The 15570-nt window shown below is 38.2% G+C and overlaps 1 pseudogene; it reads left to right on the top strand.

The window, feature by feature from the left end:
* Positions 1-330: 330 nt before the first annotated feature.
* LOC116272342 lies at positions 331-1423 on the top strand (annotated as a pseudogene).
* The last annotated feature ends 14147 nt before the right edge of the window (positions 1424-15570 follow it).

Below are 15570 nucleotides of genomic sequence, written 5' to 3'. Positions count from 1 at the left end.
TCTATTCCAACTAACACCGGGTTCCAAATTACCTACATCTTCTCAAACACTTGATATTTCCTGCTTTTTAAAATTTATTCCCATTCCAGTATATGTGAAGTACAGTATCTCATTTTGGTTTTGAAATGCATTTTCTGAATAACTAATTATGATTATTTGTTCCATGTGCTTTTTGAACATTTGCATATTTTATGTGGAAAAATATCTATTCAAGTATTTGGCCCTTCATTTTGTTTAAGTTGTAAGTTATTTATGTTTGGGATACGAGAAGTTGATAATTTAGAATTTGTTGCTTTAACTTACGGAAGCAGAATTCATACGAGTTCCTGAGACACCAGGGATGATGGTCCACCACCTAGAGGTTATGGATACCATGATTATGGTCATTCTAGTCGGGATGAACATTCCTCTGGAGGATATAGGTACTATAATAATTATTGGTTTTGTCAAATAGATTTCTTAAGTTGTTCCTTTCTTAAGGTTTGACATTAGTAAACCTTTTTTAAATTTAGTGACCGTGATGGCTATCGTAGGGGCCATGGTAGACATCATTCTGAACTTTCAAGTGGAAGTTCTTACAGAGATGCACATCAGAGTTATGGTAAGTGTCCAGGTGTGATTTGTAAACTATAGTATTATATTAATAGGCCACATCATTGTTTTAATACAATTTTAAGGAAAATCATAAAGGAAAAATATAACACGTTTAAACACTGAGAATTGTTAACAGTATAATGCATAGTGAACATGTAGGTGAGAACTTCAGTTCATTTTCAGAAAATGTGCCATTTACTTTAAAATCAGCTTTCTTATGCTTGGAAATACTATTCTTATACTTCTTTTAAATAAAACCTTTTGACTATTTCAGGCATAATTAATATGCTATCAGTGAAGACAGAGGAAAGAAGATTTTCCAAATAGTACTTTAACTGATACATGCATTAGTGATACCATTAAAAATGTTTAAATATAGTTCATTATAAGTTATATATTTTATCAACCTTGCAGTGACCTCTCATGGTGCACCACCTGCATGAGAGCGCCTTGGATGAGTTATGGTGGGAGCAGTCACTATGATTATAACAGTACATGAGACAGATACGGCAGAAGTCAGGAGAGTTACTCACGGAGCTGCGGTGATTTATATTCCTGTGGTCATGAGCACGGTTGCCAAAAGGAATGAAGGAATCTACCTTCTGTGGATAGGGTGCACCTTTCTCCTCATGAAAGATATGGTAGCTCAATTTATGGGGCATCTACAGAAAGTGGTGAGGGAAACCAATGTGTAAAAGGAGCCCAAAGCAGATATTAAAGGAGCTATTAAAACTAATAGTTACCTTGGTACTCAGGAGGCAGAGGCAGGAGAATTGCTTGAACCCAGGGGGCAGATGGTGCAGTGAACCCGGATCTTGTCACTGTACTCCAGCCTGGGTGACAAAGCGAAACTGTCTCACAAAATAAAAAGAATAAAAGAAAAAAAAAAGAAAGATAATAGTTATTGCATACCAAACCTTGCTTGCAAATCAAAAATTAAAATGTTATTTCTGTAACATTATGTGAGTAACACTAAAACAAAATGTTGATTTTAGGGGGAGAGGTAGATCCTAACTTCCTCCATGAATTTTTTGAGGTATTAAGATAAAATGGAATTTTTTTCAAAGTAATTTCATAATTGTTAATGCTATTTGAAAACTATTAGATGATACAGCTATATTAAAATTTTCAGAATAAAATTATACATGTAATGCATAATGCCTGATTTTATTGCTACACGTGCTTAAAAGCAAATTAAATAGGATATTGAATGGTGGTGTTTGTTGAAATTTTCTTTTATAGCTTTAAATATCAACAGATACAAAAGTAGGCATAGGTTACATCTCCCTTACAAGCTGCACAGGTTTTCTAATTATGCTGTTTCTCTTTAAAAACTTACAAGTTTTAAAAGTTTGAGAACTCTTCAGAAAGACTACAAAACTGTCTGCCTCACCATAAAATGTTTATAATTCAAAAGAATCATGTAGGTCAAAGGAAATAATTAGATATGGTTGATACTAAAGTTTAAGACATCCAGAACATACCTGAAGCCTTTCTGTGACTGAAGGGGGATAATGGTGATGAAAACATCATTTTCCACCTAAAAAAAAACTGAACCAGATGTTTCCTAAGTACATAGCTTAATGAAACTTAGTGTTCTCGTTTAAATAGTGGAAAATAAGTGTTTTTACATGGGAGGGACTCATGTTAATTATTTCCTATAATATTTGACAATGGTTGTTGTATGTAATAGTTTAGCAACAAGTTCTTATAAATAGAAATTATCTAGAATTCTTGTTTTTTTATCTTTTTTTTTTTTTTTTTTTTTTTTTTTTGGCAGAGTCTAGCTTTGTTGCCCAAGCTTGGCTGCAGTGACTGGATCTTGGCTCTCTGTGACCACTACCTTCTGGGTTCAAGCTATTCTCCTGCCTCAGCATCCTGAGTAACTGGGTTTACAGGTGTGTGTTACCAGGGCTGGCTAATTTTTTTGTATTTTTAGTACGGACAGCATTTCACCATGTTGGCCAGACTGGTCTTAAAATCCTGATTCACCCTCTTAGGCCTCCCAAAGTGCTAGGATTACAGGCATGAGCCACCAGGCTCAGACTATCAGATTTAAATGAAGATATGAATAGGAATGCTTTAAACCTCATGGTTTTTGGAAAGTGAAATATATAAAACATAAAACAACATAATAAGCTTCAGAAAGGCGATTATGTAAAGTTTTAAGATACCATCTAATGATAAAAATGAAAAAATTTGGACCCAAATAAGTAAACCAATTAATTTTCCTGATCATACAACCTAAAGAAATGAAATATATGAAGGTCCAGAGTTTTACAGTCCATAATTCTTAATATTAACATACTAATCTGTAAGAAGGACATATTTTTATGAGAAAATTTTGACAAGATCATAATTTGTATAGGGTAAGGTTACAAATAATTTTGAAGGCAGAAGATACCAACTTTGATTTTCAAGTGAGTTATTTATGTTATGAAGTTGGGTTTTCATTCACCTATAATGTAGGATTGTGAGGATTAAGTGAAAGGATATAACTCCCTAGTCTTGTGTATCTTCACAGTAGCAACACAAGAAACAGTGTCTGTCCAGGTGTGATGGCTCAGGTCTTTAATCCCAGCATTTTGGGTGGCTGAGGTGGGCATATCACTTCAACTCAGGAGTTTGAGACCAGCCTGGAAACATGGAGAAATCTTGTCGATAAAATAGACAAAACATTGTTGGATGTGGTAGTGTATCAGTGTAGTCCCAGATCCTTGGGGGCTAAAGTGGGAGGATCACTTGAGCCCATGAGGTCCAGGCTGCAGTAACCCTGTTTTTTGCTCCACTGCATTTCAACCTGCCTGACAAAGCAAGACACTGTCAAAAACAAAACAAAACAAAAGGACAAAGTGTCTATGGTACTCTGTCTCTAGGATATTTTAACTCTATCTCCATGAGACAGTCTGTCCTAATGATTAAAAAGTATGGGAAACAGAAAAGTAACATGTAAGATACAATTGATCAACTTTGGAATAAGAATTCTGTTTCAACAAGTTAGAATAAATTCTGAAAAGCCTGCATATAACAAGAGCTAAAGCCTTATTGCATCATTTTTCTTAGGAACATAATGCTTTTGAATGAATAATAGGATAATTTTTTAACATCTTTGTCCACAGGCATTGCTTAAGAAAATATGTGGACTTGGTGATTTTTAATAAATATTTCTTGTAATCCCAGAGGTTAAGAAGCCCAAAGTCAAGGCATCAGCAAATACAGTGTTTAAATGTGGGGTCACTTCCTGGATTTTATTTTTATATTTATTTATTTATTTATTTATTTATTTATTTATGTTGAGATGAAGTCTCGCTCTGTTGCCCAGGTTGGAGTGCAGTGGCACAATCTCAGTTCACTGCAAGCTCCGCCTCCCATGTTCATGCCATTCTTCTGCCTCAGCCTCCCGATTAGCTGGGACTACAGGTGCCCACCACCATGCCTTGCTAATTTTTTGTATTTTTAGTAGAGACAGGGTTTCACCGTGTTAGCCCAGATGGACTCAATCTCCTTGTCATCCACCTGCTTTGGCCTCCCAAAGTACTGGGATTACAGGTGTGAGGCACTGTACCCAGCTTTTATTTATTTATTTATTTATTTATTTATTTATTTATTTATTTATTTATTTATTTTTGAGATGGAGTCTTGCTCTGTCACCAGGCTGGAGTTCAGTGGCACAATCTCAGCTCACTGCAGCCTCTGCTTCCAGGGTTCCAGTGATTCTCCTGCTTCAACCTCCCAAGTAGCTGGGGCTACAGGCACGCACCACCATGCCTGGCTAATTTTTTGTATTTTAGTAGAGACAAGTCTTGACCATTTTTGCCAGGATGGTCTCGATCTCCTGACCTCATGATCCACCTGCATTGGCCTCCCAGAGTGCCGGGATTACAGGCGTCAGCCACCGCACCCAGCCACTTCCTGGATTTTAAACACCCCTCTTGCTGAGTCTACACATGGCAGAAGTGGCTTGGGAACTCTGTAGTCCTTTAGGAAGGTGCTAATAACATTTATGAGGGTACTGTCTTCCTGACCTGATTACTTTCCATCAAAGGCCCTTTTCTCATTCCAGAGGGCAGGCAATTAACAATTCTATATGTTGAGCTTAAAGTATTTTTTAGATGGTGGAGTGAGGATGGCAGTGATGAATTCTTTGGTTTGCAGTTTTTAATACCTCCAGTGTTGGCATCAGGTATTAAAGGCATGAAGATGATTTTTTAAATTGTTCATATGTAGTCATCTACCTTCAGCTTAAAGGTTTGGGGACAACTGGGCAGTTTCAGTTTTCAGTGATGCTAAATCATGAAAGAGGGACACAGTGTTGAAATTTTAGTTTGGAGAGTTGTAGCTATATATTGGATAAAATGAGAATTGATATTGTAGACTAATAAAATATGTAAGACAACTCACATGGGCGGTTTTAGTTTTCCATTGAAACAAAATTCTCTTTGCAGTTATTTCTCTTGACTCTTGTTCACAAAATAAGTCTGGTGTGACTAGTTCTGTCCTCATTTTTTACCTAAGAGTATACCTATATTGAATAGGTATATTCAATGCAATAAGAGTTGTCATTGACCACAAAGGCATATACACACACACACACACACACACACACACATATACACATACACACACACATATATATGTAAATTTTATATATATATACACACACATATATATTATTTTTTAAATTAGAGACAGTGTCTGGCTTACTGCAGTCTCAACCTCATGGGCTCAAGTGATCCTCCCACCTCAGCCTCCTGAATAGGTGAGACCATAGGCGCACACCATCATATTTGGCTAATTTTATATCTCATTTGTTTGTCTTTTTGTTTGATTTTGGAGATGGGATTTTACCATGTTGCCTAGGCTAGTCTTGAACTTCTGGACTTAAGTGATTCTCCCACCTCTGCCTCTGAATGTGCTGGGATTGCAGGTGTGAGCCACCATGCCTGGCCACAGAGGCCTTTCCAGTTTAGTTTGTTAGAACTTTATATAACTAGTTTCAGATTATACTTTTTAAAGCTTTGAGAGAGTATACTTTTTAAAGCTTTGAGACTAGAAACCAAGCCAGGAACTTGCCACCAGGCTTCCCTTTCAGAACCTATACATTTGGTTGAATTCCTTTCCTCACAAAGTCTCCAAATATTGTGAGGTTCCAGAGCTTGCCCAGAAGTGACCTTCCTCACCTCCTAAAGGGCTAGGAACTCTTAACCAATTACCAGACTGTATTTTCCAAGAGGACTGTATAAGTATTTTCTCCACAATCAAGTTTAGTTCTTAAAGCTGCCTACTTATCTCTGATTTTAAGCAAATCATTCTTACATGTATTTGACATTTCAGACAAGGCTTTGTATAAAAAAAAAAAAAAAAAAAAAAAGAGGCTCTAATTAGGTTCCGTTGAAAGGGAATACATACTTACTGAACTTCAGAAATGACTCAATAGCCATATAAATGTTTATAAAATCTTAAATATCCAGTGACCATAACACAGCTTAAGTAGTAAATTAGTAAATCCAAGAAGGATACAAATGACAAATGTATTCCCTCTCTTTTTTTTTTTTTAGACTGAGTCTCACCCTCTTGCCCAGGATGGATGACAGTGGCATGATCTCAGCTCATTGCAAGCCCTGCCTCCGCCTCCCAGATTCAAGCAATTCTCCTGCATCGGTCTTCCAAGTAGCTGGGATTGCAGGTGCATACCACTATTCATGGCTAATTTTTGTATTTCTAGTAGAGATGGGGTTTCGTAATGTTGGCCAGGCTGACCTCAAACTCCTGATCCCAGATGATGCACCTGCCTCGGCCTGCCAAAGTGCTGGGATTAAATGCATGAGCCACCATGCCTGGCCCATAGATGTCTTTTTATACTTAATAATAACAACAATCCCTAATATGTAGCTGTTTGTATTAAAAAATTTTAAAGTAATATTAGTTACTAAATATTTGCATGAGTGATGTGAACTGGAATATGTATTTCTAGGATTATTAGGAGTATGTAATTCACAATAGTGCTCATTTATCTCTAGGCCAATTTGAATAGCACCCTTTTAAGTGATATTAAAAATTAACTTGGTAATATCCAGAGGTAGAAATATATCACACACATATAGCATATATGCATAAAAATATAGATAGAGACAAACAGATTTTATAGCTCTCCTAAAATTTGGGCATTAATGAGGCAATAGAGTAGTATAAAACTCACTGGTTTATATCCATTTTATATTGTATCTAAATTGTTCTTCTGGCAAATGAGACAAGGTTACCTATTCAATAGGAGGTCTAATACCTTTTGTCCGTATTGGTGAAGTAGACTTTTGTGATACTATTCTGCTCTAATATTTTATCTATGGAGCCAGAAGACTATATTTTAGGCATAGAATACATCTAGTTGCAATCTGGATGTCTCCAAAGGCTTGGTAGATAAAATACTCAGTCTCTTCTAATTAGCCGTTTTTTCATTTCAACTTCAGGCCAACAATTTTTTGGAGGGTGGGGAAGATACACAATCCCCTCAAGAGCCTCTGATTTAAGCCCCTCTGAGCCTACATAGAGAGTTGAAAGGCTGAAATAGAAATGAAAATGGCTTGTTTAGGGGTAAATAGAAGAATGGATGATGAGAGGTATGAAGGAGGGTATGTCAAAGAATTCAAAGAATGTAAAAGAAAGATTGAAGGTGGTGAAAGAAGAAACAAGAAACATGAGTAGTAAGAAGGAAGACATCAAAGAGGCACCAGTGTAGTAGATGTTAAGTTTCTCAAAGACCATTAAAGTTCCAAATTATCCTCAAAAAATGCATGCCAAAGCAAGAATATAGAGTAAGCAAAACCTAAAGTCTACAAGGGTTCGAGAAAGTGGGTTTTAGTTGGCTACAAGACTTCCATGGTAGAGGCAAGAATCCAAGTGAAGAACAGAGAGGTGACAAAGAACTTCAGTGGAGATTAGAGATAGAGTTGGTGAGATAGAAAGATAGATATAGAGACAGAGTTAGAGATAGAGATACATTAAGATAGCTCTGACAGGCCAGAAAGATGGGGAAATTCCTGTTAAGGAAGAAAGATCTGCAACATAGGGAATCAGTAAATAATTTCCACTCAGGAAAGAGGCTAGAAAAAAAGGTCACCCAGCCAGTGGAGTCAGGGAAAACCCCACTCAGGGAGTAGATAGCGTAGAGAAACAGGGAAAAAGTCTTACTTGAGAATAGACATCCAAGAGGAAAATTCAGGCCAAAAATGTCAGAGAATGAGCCTCTCTTGGGAAGAAGAAGGGTATACAACACAGAACCTAAAGGAGTAATCTCAAACATGAAGCATAGCCAACAAAAAAAGAGTTGCGGACTTGGAAATCAGGATACAATTTCCAGTCAGGTTAGAGAGCAAGGCAAGAGAGACTTGCAACCCCAAGGATCAGGAAATAATCATAAGAAAAATGATAACCTGGGAAAAGAAAATGTCACCCTAGGAGACGGGATAATACCCAATAAAGAAAAAGAGCCAGGAAGAAGAGATTTCCAACTAACATATCAGGAAGTAATCCTCAAAAAATTGGAAAAATTGGAATAATCTTGGAATTAAAATTGGAATAAAGGAAAAAAAGTTAAGAAAAACAAAATGAGAAACTGTCCATCTCCTGGAGTCAGACAATAATCCCTAGTAAGGGAAACACCAGGAGGAAAATACTTCATGCACATTAGGAATAAATGGCACTTGGGAAAGAGAGAGTCCATAAGAAGTAACTTCTACCTAAGAAAGTTAGAATAATCATTATTGTGTTTTTAGAGAGAGAAGGAAGGATTTGGAACAAACTCAGAGTATAATTCCTATCAGGAAATAGAGTCAGAAAGAAGAATATTGACGCCAAATGTCGGAGAAAAATTTCAAATCAGGAAAAAGAGTGAGGGATGACAAACATCTATCCCAGGGAGCTAGGAAATAATCTTCAATCAAAAAAAGAAGTAGAAAAACAGTCTTTCATCACAGAGCTCATTTAATATTTACCTCAGAGAAAAGAACAAAGAAAAATAAGAAATTCAGTCCAAGGACTCAGAGAATAATACCAATTTAGGACAGGGAACCAAGAAGAAGTGACTATGAGCTCAGAATCACGTGAGATTATTCTCACTTAGGAGAGAGTGACAATCAAGTAGTCAGAAAATTTTACCCATTAACAAAGAGACCAGAAAGAAGAGCTATCTAGCCAGAGAGTCAGAAAAGAGAGCTGATAAGAAGTGACTTACAGCTCAGGTGTTCCACTTGATACAAGAGCCAGGACGAAGGTCTTTCAAAGCAAAAAGTGAGAAAATATAATTTTTGCTAAAGGAAGAGGACTGGAAAGACATGATGTCCAATCAGGAAAATAATTTCTCTTGTGAAACAGAGCCAGGAAAAACAGGTTTTCACTCCAGGAGTCAGGAAATTTCTACACAGGAAATAGAGTCAGGAATTTTTTTTTCCTACTCAGCAAATAAGGTCAGAAATTTCCAAACCAGGGAAAAGTTTTCCATCAGAAAAACAATCAAGAACAAGAATTTTCTACCCCAGGAGGCAGGGAATACCTCCCATTGAAGTAAAATAGCCAGAAAAAAGAGTACTATGGCAGAAATCAGGGAAGAATTTCTGTTTAGATAAGATATCCACTAAAAAGATACCTCTATCCCATAAAGTCTGGTATTAATCACCAGTAAAACAACAACAATGAAAAGATATGATGTTTAGCACAGAGTCAGATAATAATCTGTATTAGATAAGGAGAGAAAACATAGACAAGATTTTCACTCCAGGAGTCAAGTAGTAATTCCTACCAAGAAGTGATAGCAAAAAAAGACACTTTAAGCTCAGAAAGTTAGGGAATAATCTCTATTGTGAAAACAAATCTAAAGAAAAATCATTTTATCCTATGAAGTAAGAAAATAGTTCCCTACTCAGGGATATCAGGAAGTCAGGAATTCCTGACTTAATTCCAGTAAGCCAGAAAATAATTTCTGCTAGTAGGGGAGTCAGAAAGAATAGATATCCAACCTACACAGAAGGAAATGGGTGTCCTATAAAGAAAGACAGCCATGAAGAAGAGAGTTTCAGATCAGGAGTAAAGGACTAATGTTCACTGAAAAAATATATATATATGTATATTAAATAGAGCTGACTTTCACACCAGGCTTGGAAGAAACATTTCACAATGAAGAATATATTTCTCTCTCAAAAAAGAGTATCAGGGTGAAGAGAATTACAACCCAAGGGAGTTGTAACCAAGGTTGTAATCTCTACTCAAAACAAAGAGTAAACCTTGTGGAGCCTAATGGGAAGGGCACCATTGGCTGGGCCTTCTTCCCTGGCTTCCTTCAGTGATTAGGAAAGCCTTTTTTCTCTCCCTGGAAAGAGGTTTAAAGTCTTCAGGAGCAGGAAGAAAAGTCTCAGCACTTTTAATTCCTTCTTCCCTAGCTTACTTTAGTAATATATCTCTGAAATCTGTTTTTGGAAGGAGGCTACAACAAATACTACTGAAAGTCTAAACGAGAATAATGGCAATCACTGTGCCTTCTTTCACTTCCTTCAGTGATTTCTGAAATGATTCTCTCAAAATAGACTGGAGACAGACCTCTATGAGCCAAACACAGAGAGACAGCTCTCCCTAAGACATTTTCCCTGACTTGCTCCAGCAAAATTTCCTGCAGTCTGTGTCTAGAAGGAGGCAGAGAGTCAGAATACTTCCAAGTACAAATGAGAAGAAAAGAACTTCCCACACTCACTTCCCTGGCTTGCTCTAATAGCAAATTTCTGCCATCACTTGCCAGAAAAAATCAGGGAGTTAGATCTGTGAACTCCTGAATGGAAGAGAGAGCACTTCCCTTCTGTCACCAGATACAGCATTCTTGCTTCACAGGCTTGTTCTAGCAACAAATCCCACCTGCTCTTCTCCCCGGACATATTTTCGGTAAAGTATAAATGTGAGAGTGAACACCTCTCAGGCCTTCTGGCCTTCTTCTCTGCCTTGCCACAGGAGGAAATCTGACTTGCAGATTCTTCCTGGAAGAAACTTGTGTGACTTCTGCAATGCAGAATGAGAAAGCAGGCACTCTGCAAGATCTCCTCCCTGGCTTTCTCTGGTGAGAAATCAAGGTCTGTAGACCCTCCTTTGAAGTAGCTTCTGCATACATCATGTGTCACAAATTTTACAGTCTGTACCTAAGGGACTAGTCCTAAATTATCTGCTTCTGGAAGTGAAAGGGACTCTGTATTCCTGAGTCTCCTATATCACAGAGAACAAGATTGTCTAAGTTGTAAATATTCAGTGGCTATCTGTCCAGATTCAGAGTGAGCATAATGAATGACTGTACAGGTGTCAGTCATGGACACTATTCTTGGACATAGGACTGAACTCTGTTTGGACGTAAACTCTGAATCTAAGCTTCTCCACAAGTAATATACATCTAATCCCAAAACCTTTTAGCTGCATATCATAGGGCTGGCTACTATCTTGACTATGCCAAAGGAATAGTGTGATTTCACACATCCTACAATCCAGGGGGGCATAGGAAGAAAGACAGTTAGGTGGGCAATCACAGAAATGAGAAGCACTTGGAATATCTGGTCGCATTGATAAGGAAATGAAATTTCCTACATAGCAGGAATTAAGGAAAACAGAGATAGATGGTTGTAGTCAGCAACTAGCAGAAACCAAATTATACTCAAGAAAAAATGAGGCTAGTGGTAGTGGGTACAGCAGGGGCAGGGCACTGGGGGAGTGCAGTGAAGATGAAAATATGTTCAGAGGTAAAGAATAAAAGAAATAAACAGAATTGGACTCTGATAAAATGAAAGTATGTAATGTCCCTGACAGGGAAATCAAAACAAAAAGCACTAAAGTATTAACAGAAGTCAGGAAAGCAATGCATTTAAATACGGAGAAGTTTAACAAAGTGGTAGAAAATATTTCAAGGTATCAAACAGAAATCAAAGAAGTAAAAACACAAGAAGCCAAGTCAAATATTAAATAGAGGGGCTGAACAGTAAACTGTGTCAAGCAGAATAAAAGATAAGCAAAACTAAGCCAAGTCTTTGAAAATAATCAAAATGGAGGATAAAAATGAAAGAGAAAAATAAGGAATCATGAAGACTGCCTAAGGAACTTATGGAACATTATGAAGCAGGATGATAATGTATGGAATACTATAAGGATATGACAATGATAAAAAGAGAGAAAAATAATTGATATATATTTTTAAACAAATGCCAGGCACAGTGGGTCATGCCTGTAGTTCTAGCACTTTGGGAGGCTGAGGCAGGTGGATCACCTGAGGTCAGGAGTTTGAGGCCAGCCTGGCCAATATGCAAAACCCCATCTTTACTAAAAATACAAAAAAAGAAAATTATCCAGGCTTGGTGGTGGGGACCTGTAATCCCAACTGCTTGGGAGGCTGAGAGAGGAGAATCCCTTGAACCAGAAGGTGGAGGTGGCAGTGGGCTGAAATCACTCCACTGCACTCTAGCCTGGGTGACAGATCAAGACTCAATCTCAATAAAATAAATAAATTAAATAAATAAATAAAACAAAAACAACAAAAGGATAAAGATGACTGCTAGAGTCAATGAAGACTCACCTTCTACAAAGAAGGTCCCAAATAGTGAATAGATAACTATGCGTTGAATTGAACATCTTTGGGAGAATGCTGAAATTCAGCAGGGAAGTGACTGTGACTCTCTGAGGCATGAAAACCAGAGATCACAGCAGTATAGAGAGGTACCAAAGCAGCCAGTTGGAACTGGCTTAAAACCAAAAGGAATTCTCCACTGTGGGAGAAAGCAAGACTGCATTTGCAATCCTAGATGTAGAGAATCCTCTTGACCCTGTGAGGACAGATCCTAAGCCAAATACAGAGACCTGCCTGATGCCCACACAACTACATTGTCCCAGAGAGGGAACTCATGCAAGACCCCATGCCCACAGAGGCCCACACTGCTGGTGCATTGCCCAATATTGAAGGTGATATTGGGCAGAAGGCTGTCTTTAACCTACAGCAGAGAGCCTTTTGCCCAGGGGTCCAATATCCCCTGCATCTCCATATCCTGGGTTCTTGCTGACATGCCCTGTTGTCTACCCAGAGGCCTCAGTGTCACAATGTCAGCTGGATGCAGCGATGTGGCTGGATGTCCATGGTAATGGAAATCATGCAACATCCTATACCCCAGGGAATAGGCATTCCAGCATATTTGAGAGGCTGCTCGAAAACATTGGGAACAAAAATGCGAGATCCATAGAGCATGGGAAATACCTGCCTGAGGATACTGCCACTGAGGCACCAACTCCTCCCTCAGCAGCAAGACAACCACACACCAGTGAGTGTCACATCAGTACCCACAACCCAGAACCTAAGCTGCTACTACCACCCACATATACCACATGTACCACCTGGCGTCCAAAACTGGCCCACCTAGCCCCGCATATACCACATATACCACATATACTACCACCCACATATACCACATATACCACATGGGGTCCAAAACTGGCCCACCTAGCCCCACAACCATCACAGTGGGGCCCTTCCATGCTGCCTGGGACCCATAGGACTGACCCGCCCAATGCAGCTGCCACAGCTCATGCTGTCTTCTGATGCTACCCAGGAACCTGAGTACAGACCGGCCCAGTATACTAAACCCCAGCCAAGTCTCACCACAGGCTCTTAAAACAACTACTACATAAGCCTTTAAGGCACTGTCATACATTTCTGATATTGAGTATAGCTAAAGAAATGAGGGACATTCTATGCTATTTACCCAGAACCAAAGTCAAAGTACTCTGCCCAGTCAGCATTATAGATGCACGTACAGGGAATAATTTTCTTCCAGGGCTTTCTTTTAAACTTCAGATAATTTTCTCACATGAATATGCAGAATAACAGCCAGCAGAAGACCTGCATGAACTCTTTTGCTTCTCTGGGGTTTTCTTTTTGTGTAAGTCCTCTTTTTTTTCTGGCATTTTGCTCTACAAATTCTAGCTTTCTTGGTATATTTGAACTCTGATTTTAGTCTTCTCAATCAAGTAACATAGTTATGGCCTGGCAAAAAACAGGATTCATCGTTACACTGTCTTTGTTCATCTTTTCTGAGAAATTATTGTTTGTTGCTGCCTATAACTGAATGTAGAAAAATCTTTGTTTCATATTTTGGTCTAGTTTTATAAGTTACTTAACCAGGGAGGGTAAATGTGGTCCCTGTTACCCTATTACTGTTAGTGGCATAACAGGGCCATGGAAGTCTTTCAGACATCATTTTTGAAGACACAACGCAAATTCTGTTTGCATGATGGACTTAGGTAAAATACAGCCAATAAATTAATGTTAGCAGAAACCAGGCCCTACAGAAATCTTTTTAGTGAGTTATTATGTTCAGACTTAAAGGAATTAAAAAAACAGAACAAATGGTAAAATATACATTTTCTAACTTTAATCTGGGGTATTAAAATTATTCAGTTAGTTGTGCAAATAAAATTCAAATACAGTTGAAATAGTTGTATAAGCTTGTCTATATACTACTTTCTGTGCCAAAATAATATATGTAGATAAAAATTTGAGAAAGAACATAAAAACTGGCTTATTATATTTTCTAAAAAATCCACATTTATTTTATTGTATTTTACTTTTTGAAACAGAGTCCAGTTCTCTGGGCCACGCTGGAATGCAATGGCATGACCTTGACTCTCTGCAACCTCCGCCTCCTGGAGGTGATTCTCCTGCCTCCTGAGTAGCTGGGACTACAGGCATATGACACCAGACTTGGCAAAGATTTTTATATTTTTAGTAAAGATGGGCTTTCACCATGTTGGCCAGGCTGGTCTCATTTGAGATATGCCTGCCTCAGCTTCCCAAAGGGCTAGGATTACAGGCGTGAACCACCTTGCCTGGCAAAAAAAAAAAAAATTAAAAAAAAAAAAAAAAATCCACATTTTTGTTTTGAGACAGAGTTTTGCTTTGTCACCCAGGCTAGAGTGCAATGGTGCAATCTAGGTTCACTTCATGCTCCGCCTCCCGGGTTCCCGCCATTCTCCTGCCTCAGCCTCCCAAGTAGCTGAGACTACAGGTGCCGCCACCGCTCCCAGTTAATTTTTTGTGTTTTCTCCTGACCTCGTGATTCGCCCACTTCAGCCTACCAAAGTGTTGGCATTACAGGTGTGAGTCACTGCGCCTGGTCGAAATAATCCACATTTTAAAAAAATAGAATACGGCCGGGCGCGGTGGCTCAAGCCTGTAATCCCAGCACTTTGGGAGGCCGAGATGGGCGGATCACGAGGTCAGAAGATCGAGACCATCCTGGCTAACACGGTGAAACCCCGTCTCAAAAAAAAAAAAAAAAAAATAGAATAGAAATTATTATGGACATTACCATTTTTATATCAGTCACTTGAAAAAATGACTCTTCTCTCAAATGAGTATTTTATACAGGAATCAATTTTGTCAAATCAGAAAATGTGTTTTATTTTTGGGGATTCTAGGCCTATTAGGCATTTTTTCCAGTTGCATTTACTATGGGGAAAAGAACTAGACAGACAAATTCTGTGACTTAATCCAGCTAGTCTACGACTACATAGGACAAATCCACAGTCTGATAAAATTGCATTGACTTGGTAGAGTAAGGTAGGACATGCTGGTGGGGCAACTACAGTAATAAAACTAGGTGCTATTGGATTTATGGGAAAGGTAGTGAATAGATATTTAAACAGAGCAGAATTTCTACAGGTTCAAGGTAAAGTACACCTGTGTGTGAAAGGCCAAAACATCATGTTTAGGCTGTGAGAGAACCCAGTGTCTTTATGCTTTGTAGATCACAAGTTGACATTTGTGTGTAATTTTGAGTGCAAATGCTTGTTATTTGAAGCTGTGCACCTAGACTGGAAATTGGTTTTTCTTCTATGCAAAGTGACATAGTCGGGCAAGAGTGCTAAGTTTTCTCTTCACTGATAACATTTCAAACAGCAAATACTCTGTTT

Source organism: Papio anubis, chromosome Y (genome assembly GCF_008728515.1).
Source record: "Papio anubis isolate 15944 chromosome Y, Panubis1.0, whole genome shotgun sequence".
Lineage (NCBI taxonomy): Eukaryota > Metazoa > Chordata > Mammalia > Primates > Cercopithecidae > Papio > Papio anubis.
This window is presented reverse-complemented; position numbering and strand designations above follow the sequence as displayed.